The following is a 12,673-nucleotide window of genomic DNA, read 5'->3' on the forward strand; positions in this document are numbered from 1 at the left end:
CTTTAACTGATGGATAAATTCCTCAATCAATGGAGAAACTGTTGCATGTCCTCACATAGACTTCATGTTTGATTTTTCACAACTAATTAACTCATGGTGAATTAACTAATTATTATTCAAACAGCTGGTAAGGTCAAATTCGAATTTTACTTCACTATTTTAGTTAAGGGACTGACTAAAATAGGAATCCATCCCAAACTGCTAAAAATAGCAATGCTATTTTTAGCACTTCCATTTTTCATTCCCTGTTGCTCAATCCAACACTAGTACCCAAACTGCTATTTATAGTAGTGCTATTTTTAGCACTTCTATTTTTAGCATTTATTGTTGCCATTTTCAACACATTTAGCTTCAGTTTGGAAAGAGAGACAATTTCTTGCTTGTTAGAAGCCCATAAAATGACTCTCAAGCCTAAATGAAAAACATATCGTTAAGCTCTTTGGCTATCATCTACACTTCTTTCTCAATCACTGTCCTTATATCCAACTAGCCTAAATTCATTTTTTTTAGTATACAAAATGTCATATCGATTGGTTCTGTTAACATACCTTGGAATTATTTTCGCTGCTTGTCAATGTATATCCTTTTGAGTCTCTATGAATTTATAAATATAACTCAATGCATACATTATATCAGGTCTAGATGCAATCAAACAAATTGAACTTCCAGTCATGCTTTTGTATAGTTTTGGATCTACATTGTCACAACACACTTCTTTACTTAATTTCAAACCTATAGATGTTGACGTTAAAGTAGTCTTGTTGTTTTGAATTTTAAGCTTCTTCGAAATGTCTTGCTACATATTTTATTTTAGAAATAAAAATTCCATATTCCATTTTCTTCACTTCTATCCCTATAAAATACCTTAACAACCCTAAATTTGTAATTTTAAACTCAATTTTCATGACTTCTTTGAAATTAACAATGAGAAGATCATCATTCCCTATGAAAATTAGATCATATACATAGAAGACAAAAATTAGAATCTTACAATCACTGTCTTTGATATAGGGGGTAGGTTCGCCATCATTTTTGCTAGAACCATTACTCAACAAATATGAGTCTCTTATGTTATACAATGGTAGTGGTGATTGCTTCAACCCATAAAGAGATTTCTTTAGTCTATACACTTTATTTTCTTCCCCTTAAACCTTGTGACTAGGTGGTTACTCCCTATACAATTCCACTTTCAAAAATCCATTCAAGAAGGATAAATTCACATCCATTTTATATAACTTCACTTATGTTGGGCTACTATTCTTAAGCCTTCCCTCACAATTTCCATTCTTGCAATTGCAATAAATGTTTCATCATAACCTCTTCCATTGTGTTGTTTGTATCCCTTAACAACCAATCCTACTTTTTTTATTTTATTTTAATCCTTCCTTTTGTATTTTTATTGGCCTTTCCACTTTACACCTATGGCATATTTTTCTCATGAAAGACCTACTAATTCCCATGTATCAATGTTTTTTATAACATCTATTTATTTATTTATCCATTGTTGCTACCCATTTTTCTTCCTTAATTTCATCTTCAAAATTGAGTGGATCATTTACATGTGAATATAAAGGAGAGGGAGATCTCCAACTTGCACTACTTTCACCTTCATTTGCTTCATAAATATCTCTTATACTTTTGACTTTTTTCTTCTTAATATTTCCAAAGTTGGATTTGATGTGTCACTTAAAATTGAACTTGTAGAATGTGCAGTGATTGGCCATGCAACAAAAGATCCTTATTGTCTATGGTGTTTGTTGTCCACTTAATGGGTATTTTTTTGAATATGGGAGGTTTTACTTGTGCTTGTTGAAGGTGCCACTTGAGCTTGAATAGGTCTGGGAGGAGTCACAGTTTAAGGAGAATCTTATTATATTTCTCTCTTTGTTCTTGTGGAAAGTCTACTACTACATCAATTTTTTTCTACAAAATTATATACCATGCTTCCTCTACTATGGATTGTGCATCTCTACTAATTGTTACCCTTTTGGTTATTGGATTGTATAACTTCTCTCTTTGATCATCACATAGATTACATTGTATATCTTATATGTCTTCAATAAAGAATTATCTATGAATTCCATGATTCTTGAAAAATCTTAAGAGGTCATTTGAAATATATTGACAAACTCTATTTTTTCTCATTGATTTCATATATTTCTCACTTTGTTTTTTAACAAGGGCCTTGAATTGGAAAAAATGCTCAAACACTTCATTTTTACGTATTAGAAAATAGAAACATGCTTTTCTTATGTATTCATCTATGAATGTCAAGAAGTAATGTGTTCCATTAATTGAGGGTGTATGCATTGGTCCACACAAATTTGAATGGAAAATCTCCAAAGGTGTCTTTTCCCTTATTGATTTTCCTATTGGAAATGATTCCCTATGTTTCCTTCCCAAGATGCATCCTTCACATAATATTTATGGCTTTTATGTAAGTGGTGAACCCTTTACCATGATTTCCTTATGTAGTAGGTTAGACCTCCAAAGTTGATATGTCCAAATCTTAGATTCCATAACCAATTTTCATCTTTTATTTTTGTTTGAACTATTGTTTGTGTGACTCTCACAACCTTTCCTTCATCTATTTGTGTATTCATTGAAGGGTGTACATGACCAAGCTCTACCTTTATATCTAGTTTTCTTCTTATGGGAAACATTCTATTAATTTTCATTTGGAATTTTCCAATAAGTTGATTACTTGAAAATTTATCTAGGAATGTGCAATATCTATTTTATACTCCTTTCGAACAAACTATACAATTCTCATTAGATTTTGTTTTAAAGCTGGAACAAAATAAACATGTTAAACATACCTTTTCAATATATTCTTGGTTAGAATATTTATGTTTCCCTTACTCATAACTGACACTTTATTGTCATTCTGTTTCCAGGAAAACTAGTGTCTTTTTGATTTGCTATCCCACTAAGTCGGGTAGCTATCTTAGAAACAAACAATTCAAAGCACTTCGAGATTTCCTTTATGTATGATAGATAAGAGAGAAGCAAAGAGGATCAACCTGTATCTTTCGCTTGGCTCCTTGCTTGTTTCCTCTCTCCCTTGATAGAGTTTGCCACTCCTCTCCTACTTGTCCCGCTTTAGAGAATATTTGTAGAGGCAAAGCAACAAAACACCATCAAAGAATCTCGATCTATGATATCATAAACAATTCAGAATCAGAAATACATTGACCGTACAATTACATCTACAAATAACAAGATTCACAAATACACGATTATATGGAGGAAAACTCAAAGAACTCTATTGATAGTAGAAATAGAAGAGAGGATTACATCCAGCAGTCTGATCCAGCATCATCCTCCCAACATCAAAGCCCTCTTCACCTCATGAAAAGAAAGATCACCCAACAATACAATGTCTCTTCTCAATTAGAAACCAACAACACTTCCTTACAAATTACAAAATTCCAGCCTCTAGATCTCTCAGATGAGGGATCCATTTATAGATATTTGCAGAGGGGTGAGTCAGCTCTGGGTTTTTGATTAGTGTCATTCCACTGATATTTCTTGGTTCCACTTGGAGATTTCATTGATCTCTTACTCATCCCTGGGCGAATTCAGAGAGGCAAGTGTCATATGAGAAGTTTCTAGAAGATTCTCTAGGTTTCCACTTAGCAAACTGTCTCCATTTATCTACTCTCGCTCATCACACCCCATAGAAGGCTCTTTCAGTATGCATCACACTTGGCTAGTGTAGCAGCTAGTATGCATCACACCTTAACCATGGAGCAGTCTATATGGTCCAGTTTTGGCTAGTTCTGAGTGGTTTTTCAGGTGGAACTTCTGGGAAATGATGTAATCAGTTGACCATGATTATTTACGGTATGAAACAACACTTTTAGGGGTTTAAGAGCCCTTGGTTTATCGACATATGTGATTGGGGTTGCAGTGCCCAAAAATGTCTATAATAGTTGCCCTCTAAAGCATGAGGTCGTAAATCTTATGATGTCGAGTGAAATGCTTTATCATGAGGATTCGAGGTATTCGAATTGGAAGGTGACATATATAAAATACAATACAATACATCATCTTCATATTATTTTCATGATCTAGCTGAGGCGGGCATTCCCATGCTCAGCTTTATAAATTCATTTTCATGTACATAGGACAGATAATCGTCTACTGTTGCAGACTGGTGATTCTTTGTATGTAGAGTCATCATCCCTTAGCTTGGATGATCATATGTCCAACTTCTGTGTACATTTGATGTCTTTATGTTCCTGAATATATCGCATCTCGGATGGATGAAACTAGATCTAGGGTCTTCAAACTCGTTCAATCTTCGCCCGATGTACAAGTCGATCCATGTGAAAAGATGTTCTGAGGTCGAACATGGAAAGACATCACCTGATTACTAGCCAATAATGTAAGTTGTTAACAGGTGCGAGAGGAATCGCCGATAATGATAATGACCCTCAAGGTACTATAGTACAATTCACGGGTGTGAATATATGATTTGATGTCGAACACCACACAAAATCTTTCGGTCGAAGGCCACTAATGTAAACTTGTCGCTGGAAGTGAGAAACTTGCCATTGAGGCATGCAAGCTTCAAAGTACTGAAAGGGTTGTTCCTAAGTCAACTTCTTGGATAAGAACTGACCCGTCGTAGGAGGGCCTTAATGCATCCCACATCTATGACACGAAATGAAGCAAATGATTTTCTGGAGGTGAAAACGATCTAATGATACAAGGTTCAGGAATGGCGGCCATGAAAAATGGAGGGTGAAGGTATTGCAGAGGATGAGGCATTAGCTGGGTGGTGAATTCTCTGAATGAATTCTCTTGAACATATCAGCGACGCTGAGATGGATCAGTAGCGTTAACCCCAAAAATAGATGGTACGGAGGACCAATGGTGATGTAACCAGTGAATGGAATAACCCAACCCGACTCAATCATAGTGATGGAGTGAAAGTGTCATGTTCAAGAGCAACCTGCTACCAATGAAGTTCTTCAAGTTTTCTTCCCTTTTTCCCCAGTCATTGTTGACTAGTACCTCTTTATTTTTGTCAAGCTTGAGGAGGATAACATATGCTTGTTCTATAATTTTCCCTTCGGGCAAACCTGTCGCTATTGTTGGTGAGTCTAGCGATAGTGAAACTCATTCTTGTCTGGGTGGACAAGTTTGTCGCTATTGTTTTAACGAGTTTAATGACAAGGATAACTCGGTCCTTTTCATGTTTAAAGAGTTTTACAAAGGACGAAAAGGAAACTCCAATAGTCCTTTTTTCGTAGCATAATCCCTTAAGTCCGAAAAGTATAAAATGATACGAAAGGGATGAATTTTTGATCGCTTTAGCGAGACAAAAAAGAAAAGTGCTTGATATTTTTGTGGAATTATCCCTCAGGTCTAAAAAATATTAAAATGCAGAGGAGGGATGGCACTTCCCTTTACTTTAACGAGCTGGAAAGGCCAGTAGCTCGACAATCTTTTCATATTTAGCGAGTCTAAAAAGAGCTTAAAAGAGACTCGTTTTTTGAGAAACAAGTGATGTTTTTGGGTAGCAACTGGTTCCAAGTAAGTTTGGAACTTCTCAAAACATGGCAGTGTAAAGAGGGTGGCTAATAGAATCACTCGTCGCAGCTATTCCTCAAAAGGGTAAACAATCAAGTGGAAGCGTATGATCGGCCAAAAGAATGGAGGTGATGGTAAGAACACAACCAAGGCTTGAAAGGCTGATAGCATGGAAATCACAGAGGTCATTTACTGAAGGTGGGTTTATTTTTTAATGAGCTTGAACCTTGCGTTAACATATGCTCAGTGGCAAGTTTATTTTTTAATGATCTTGAACCTTGCAGAAACATTGCTCATTCCAATCGTTTTAAATATGTCTTTCATTAGTAGATTCATTTTTTAGTGAGCTTGCACCATGCAAAAATTTGCTCATTGCCTTTTTATGTAGGCTAGAAATGACCAAACTACAAAGCTAACTATACTAAAAGCTAAAGAACGACTGAGGTTAGGTAGGATAGTTTTGTATTTCACCTAGATAAAACATTTCCTTTTCTTTGTCTGTGTGCCGCCAACAAAGGTGAATGATGGATCAGACCATTTACCTAACCTAAGCAGTTGAACTAAAAGCTAAAGAGATAAAACTCTACAAAGCTAAAAAATGAAACTGGTTGCTTTTCACTTGCATAATAAGGTTTGCATGCCCCCAGGTATTGAAAAAAGGAGAGTTTCCAGGTCACTGTATGGAAGTCCTTGCGGTTAGGTAGGATCGTTTCTGTCAGCGGTTAGACAAAAACACTTCCTTGGTTTTATCCTTCGAGATAAAAAAAGGTGACTGGTGTGAGCTTCCAATCACGTAACTTGCGAGGAGATAACTGTTTCAGACTGATCCCATATCCTACATGGAAATAGTGTTTCAGACCAATCATATAACCTACAAGGAAATCTATTTTTTCAGCTGGGTTTTCCTGCTGAAGCAGACCAGGGTGCATGCCCCCTAAGCTTTGTTACATTCACCAGACTACTCGTGGTAATTAGGTGGATGAACTGAAGGTTGAAGAGACATTCTTGACATAAAGAGACCATTTAGGGATGATGTTTGACTCGTAGCTGCGTTTGGACCGGGAAATGAAAGCTGGTCGATAAGTTGTACCACTCTGCCTTCATGCGAGAAACACATCACTCGAAAGAGTGTGGAAACAATAGCTCCCATGCTATAAACGTAGTCATGTCCAAGGAGTAGATTGTAATCTAATGGTCCTTGGACTACCATCACGTTCAAGTGAACGGTTTTCCTTTTCAAAGTTATAGGCAACTTCAGAAGGATCCCTAACGGTCGACTGGTTCCTTTGTTGAAGCCTGACAAATTTTGATTCTCAGGCAAAAGCGATGGCAAACCAAGCACTTTCCAAGCAGTTGAGGAAAGGATACTCACTGAAGCCCCTTCATCTATGATAGTGCCAGACACAATCATTTTGTAAACTTGTACTATGATTCGGAATGGTACATTAGATGGAAGGTGGGGTCTCGCTAGTTGATTCCAATCGAAGGAAATGACTAGATTGCTTGGAGGGGGTACCAAATAAATGGCTGGATGAACCTCTTGAAATGGGGGACTTTCCTCCTGTTGTAAAGGAATGGGCGGATTTCCCCCAAGTTCATCAGACTTTGTATTAACAAAAAGAATTTGGACAATATTCTTCTCATTCTCTTTGGAAATTGTATCATCTGAAGGTGGATCTTCTTAAGGCAAGACTGGGTCAATTTCCATCTAAACCTGTTGACTTTGGTCCGATATGGACTCAGAAGGTTTAATTTCAACGATAGGCGTTCCGACCGATGATTGAGTTATATCAGTCGGATTCTCAACTAGCGATGGACTTGGTAAGAGTTTCTTGTATCCAGGTGGAAATCGCTGCGGTGAAGCAAGACAATTATTTAGGATTCTCTTAGCCTCATCTAGAAAAGGACAATGGGGAAGGTGATGGTCTCTTTCACATAATAGACATGGAGTTTTGACCTTTCTTTCCTGTCCAGGACTTTCGTTTTCACTAGTTGATGGTGTGCTATCAACATGATCGACAAAGGTTGATGACACCAGACGGTGCGAACGGGGAGACCATTCTCTCAAGATCCGCGGAATGCAAGGACAATCTCGATGAAAATGGTTTCCTTTGCACATTAGACAAGGATATTTAGGAGATTTAATGTGTGGATTTTCACCAGATGATTCATTGTTTCCCCCTTGCTTAACCGACTTCTTCTTCTTCTTCTCTTTCCCTTTCTTCTTCTTCTCAGCCACTTGGTTTTTAGTATCACTAGTTTCACCAAGCGAAGAGGAAGAAGGGGAGGGAGAAACAAACGAAGTAGAAGGTGAAGGGTCACTTCTAGTATCAACTGGTTGTTGATTTGATTGCTGAGGAATTACAGTATTTTGAACGACAAAGGTTGAGAATAACCATACTGGCGAGCCAATTGTGATTCCTGGAAGGGACAATGTGGCCATACACGGAGCACCAATATCTCCCCAAGAAGAGAAAGGACTAGGACTCCCCCAAGAGGGATTCCTTGATCGGTGGACTCCATTACCTCAACCTAAGATCAACGAAGGAACAGGGATGTTATTCTGAATTAAATAAATTTTAATGATGCTTTGACATAACTTTTCTTTTTCAATTTTTAAGAGTTGAGAAAAAGATAAAGATGACTCTAGTCGCCTTTGATTTTTAATGAGCCTGAAGTGAAAAGTGCTCAGATGGACCTTTTCTTTTAAGGAGTTGAAAAGGAATGAAAGTGACTACTCTGGAAATCTAGACAGAGGGATTACTAAACCAATCGCAAAACTGCAAAATACACCTTGGTGGTAAATTAAGAAAAATTACCAAGGACTTATGTACGACAATCAATCTTCCCGAATGTTGTGTTTAGTGCATTGCGATCGATAGGGCGGCAGACATGGCTTCCTATGGATAAAGGATATCAACCTATTTTGGTCTCCCAATATATACTCGACGGTACGGGGAGCACAAGTCCATACTAGCACTTGTCATATCAAAGAGGAGGAATCACCCAACCTTCGATGAAAACGATAGTTACCAGGTTTTACGATGCCAGAATACGTCTCTAGCCTAGACCTTTAGATGTGTTGCGTTAGGTTCCAAAGCATTGTTATGTTCATTGAGATTTATTTTAGAGTTGATCTTGCTTAGAATTTTGTCTTTCAAGGTTCACCGCGTGATGTAGATGTAAAATTCCTAAATATGCAATCTAAAATGATAAACAGTCGTTTATTTTAGCAATGAAAATCCTAGCTACTAAGGAAAGAAGGTTACGATTCTTTCAACAGAGAGCAGAGAGCACACACTAAATGCACTTTTCCTAAATCATTTTCCGCACACAATCTAAATGCAAATGCAGATGCATGTATTTGTTTTTCATTTCCTTAATGTGAGAATGCCAAAAAAGGAAAACTAAGTACAGATCTGAACTATTTTCTTCAAAGCGACACTTCGACAATTTTTTTTCAAAATGAAAGGAACACTGAGACGACACTTTTTGATTTCGAATAGAAAAATGCTTTCGATACTTTAAATATTAACAATTCAAATCAAATACAATGGAAAAAGTACAATCGACTATCTAGAAGAGGAAGACTTTACGACACTCTTCTTTTTTACTCAAAATGACAGTTACGACACTTCTTTGCATAAAAAATGACAGTTCAATTAAGCTACTTTTGACAAAGAAGGACTGAAAATGATAGACAAACACATAAAAACATTTACAAATCCCTATCAATGGAGGCTGAATAATGTGAAGGAAGGAGGCTTCAACAATGATATACTGATCATAAGCAGCAAAACTACTGAATAGAGCTGAAAAAAACGAGGAAAAAACCAAATTCCAAAGAGAGAAACAATATCATTCAGTCATCGCACCTGTCCTTAAGGGAAATAGGGATGCATCTCACCTGCAACACACGGGAGGTGCGATGCATACAGGTTGCCAGTTACAGATAGTGCGATGGGCCAAGGAACGAAATTGAGTTTGGTTTTTGCTCAAAATTTGTAGCTAAGTTCAGTGATTTAGGCTAAGCTATGATAGACAGTAAAAACAAAGTATAGGGGTATGATCTTATGAGGTTATTGAGCTACCACAAGGGCATTTAGGATGCTTGTAAGTCAGATGTTTAGTTCATAAACCAACCTGGAGATTGACTGAAGCAACATTCATCTACTTTGCAGTTGCATAGCAAAAGCAGTTCGAAGGCTAGCTGGCTAACTTCAGGCTCTGTCTGTAGTTTATAAAGCAAACAACAATAAAAAACAAACAAACTATTCACTCCCCAGTGGAGTCGCCATTTTGTTTCCGGGAAAACTAGTGTCTTTTCGATCTACTAGTCCCACTAAGACGGGTAGCTATCTTAGAAACAAACAATTCAAAGCACCTCGAGATTTCCTTTATGTATGATAGATAAGAGAGAAGCAAAGAGGACCAACCTGTATCTTCCGCTTGGCTTCTTGCTTGTTTCCTCTCTCCCTTGATAGAGTTTTCCACTCCTCTCCTACTTGTCCCGCTTTAGAGAATATCTGTAGAGGCAAAGCAACAAAACACCATCAAAGTATCTCAATCTATGATATCATAGACAACGTAGAATTAGAAATACATTGACCATACAATTGCATCTACAAATAACAAGATTCACAAATACATGATTATATGGAGGAAAACTCAAAGAACTTTATTGATAGTAGAAATAGAAGAGAGGATTACAACCCAGCTGCCTGATACAACATCATCCTCCTAGCATCAAAGCCCTCTTCACCTCATGAAAAGCAAGATCACCCAACAATACAATGTCTCTTCTTAAATAGAAACCAACAACACTTCCTTACAAATTACAAAATTCCAGCCTCTAGATCTCTCAGATGAGGGATCCATTTATAGATATTTGCAGAGGGGTGAGTCAGCTCTGGGTTTTTGATTAGTGTCATTCCATCGATAGTTCTTGGTTCCACTTGGAGATTTTATTGATATCTTACTCATCCCTGGGAGAATTCAGAGAGGCAAGTGTCATATGAGAAATTTCTAGAAGATTCTCTGGGTTTCCACTTAGAAAACTGTCTCTTCCATTTGTCTACTCTCGCTCATCACACCCCATAGAAGGCTCTTTCAGTATGCATCACACCTGGCTAGTGTAGCAGCCAATATGCATCGCACCTTGACCATGGAGCAGTCTGTATGGTCCAGTTTTGGCCAGTTCTGAGTGGTTTTTTAGGTGGAACTTCTGGGAAATGATGTAATCAGTTGACCATGATTCTTTAGGGTATGAAACAACACTTTTAAGGGTTTAAGAGCCCTTGGTTTATCGACATATATGATTGGGGTTGCAGTACCCAGATATGTCTATAACACATTCCCTAATGTGACATCTGATTTTACACTCGCATTCAAATGGGAAAACATTTCTATGTTCCTTGTCATGTGATTGCTACAAATTGAGTCTAAGAACCATACATCCTCTTGATTCTTTTGTACTACAAATCAACCTAGGAACATAATACCCTAGTTTTGGTTTTCGCCTATGAAGTTTGCATTTGGTTTGCTAAAATCATATTGCTTCTTTCTATACTCATTTGAATAATTCCCATACTTCTCTAAATAATGACATTGAATTTGAGACATGTCATAACTTTAGCATTATGACAAATTTTATCTTGGACTTTGAATTGGATTTTGGCTCTTACCTCTTCGACTTGATCTTGATGGCATTCTTCATCCACCACTATATGAATTTCTTCATATACCTCTAAAATTTGATCTTTGACCATGACCAATTGAAACTTGTGTTTTGAAAGCATATTCTAATGAAGAGTTTTCTAACATGCTCAACTATGCTCATGAGAGATAAGCAATGCTTGAAGCTCATCTATTGAAAATTGTAAAAGATTAATTGTCTCCTCTATGGCAATAACTGTTGATTCTAACCTTAAGATAAACCTATTAAAATCTTTTAAACCACTCTCCTATATTTAAGTGGCATACCATGAGATCTGATTTGATTTATCAGTATAATATTCTGAGTAAAGAATAAATATATTGATTCAAAATTCATCACATTGTCAACATTTGCAACTAAGTTGTTTCCTATTTTTTCTATTCTTTGATATGTTTTCTATAGAATGTTTCGTGCTTTATTTGATTTTGTCATTGTTGAAGTACTTTTAAAATTACTATCATGCACTGCTTGCAATATATAGATGAGAGCTTTGGAGTCCTCCTTCCTATTATCTGTCAATAAATATTACTATGTTTGTGTTAGTGCATTGTATGTTGCTTCATGAAATGGTTCTAACAATCCATTCTCTACAAGATCCCATATATCCCTAGAAAAAAATAATGCTTCATTATGATTGCGCAATAATCATAGTTTTCTTTATTAAAATGAGGAATATGTGGATTTTTCAAGCTTATCCTGGAAGCAATAAAATTTGACTACTTGATAACCTATGTTGATAAGTGTGGCTATGTAATATACTAAAATAATACCTTGTTTAAAATACCCTTTGGCTTGGTAACCTACAACTCTAATGACTTTCGACTATAGTACCATGTGAAAAAAGAAGTAGATGATAAAAATATAAAATACAGTAAAACATAGATTAGAATTTAATTAGATAAAAGAGAGTAAAACAAAATCATTTCTCTTTTTTCAAATACAAAAATATTAGAGAATGGTATCCCATGTTTCCTATTTCTTAGTGTTCAAAAACAATTACTGCAAAAACTCTAACATAAACAGAGGTCGGACGTCTCCCTGATGGGGGTGAGAAGCAGAGAGGATAGTGTACTCAAGGGAACACATGGGCATTCATGTTAGGCACGTGGCCTTAGGTGGGCGGGTTGGCCTCCCTGCCCTCCCATAACACCTTGAGTATGGGAGAGAGTAAATTATAGCATGTGAGGTTTCATGTCACCTTGGGTCTCGAGGGTGGTGGCGAGCGTCTGAATGTTATGGAGGGTGGCGGGGGTGTTCATTGGGCATTCTGCGTATGCATGAGTATTGGTGTCTATGGTGTGGGCATTGTGGGAAGAAGTGGGAGTTGCAGAGGTTCCCCTATCCGGGTGAGGGGATGACATCGGTATTAGTGTTTCCTCCCTTACTTTTAGGTGTGCACGTTGTTAATTTCTAAAT

Source organism: Pinus tabuliformis, chromosome 6 (assembly GCF_031772625.1).
Source record: "Pinus tabuliformis cultivar Carrire ecotype Pingquan chromosome 6, CPIR1, whole genome shotgun sequence".
Classification (NCBI taxonomy): domain Eukaryota; kingdom Viridiplantae; phylum Streptophyta; class Pinopsida; order Pinales; family Pinaceae; genus Pinus; species Pinus tabuliformis.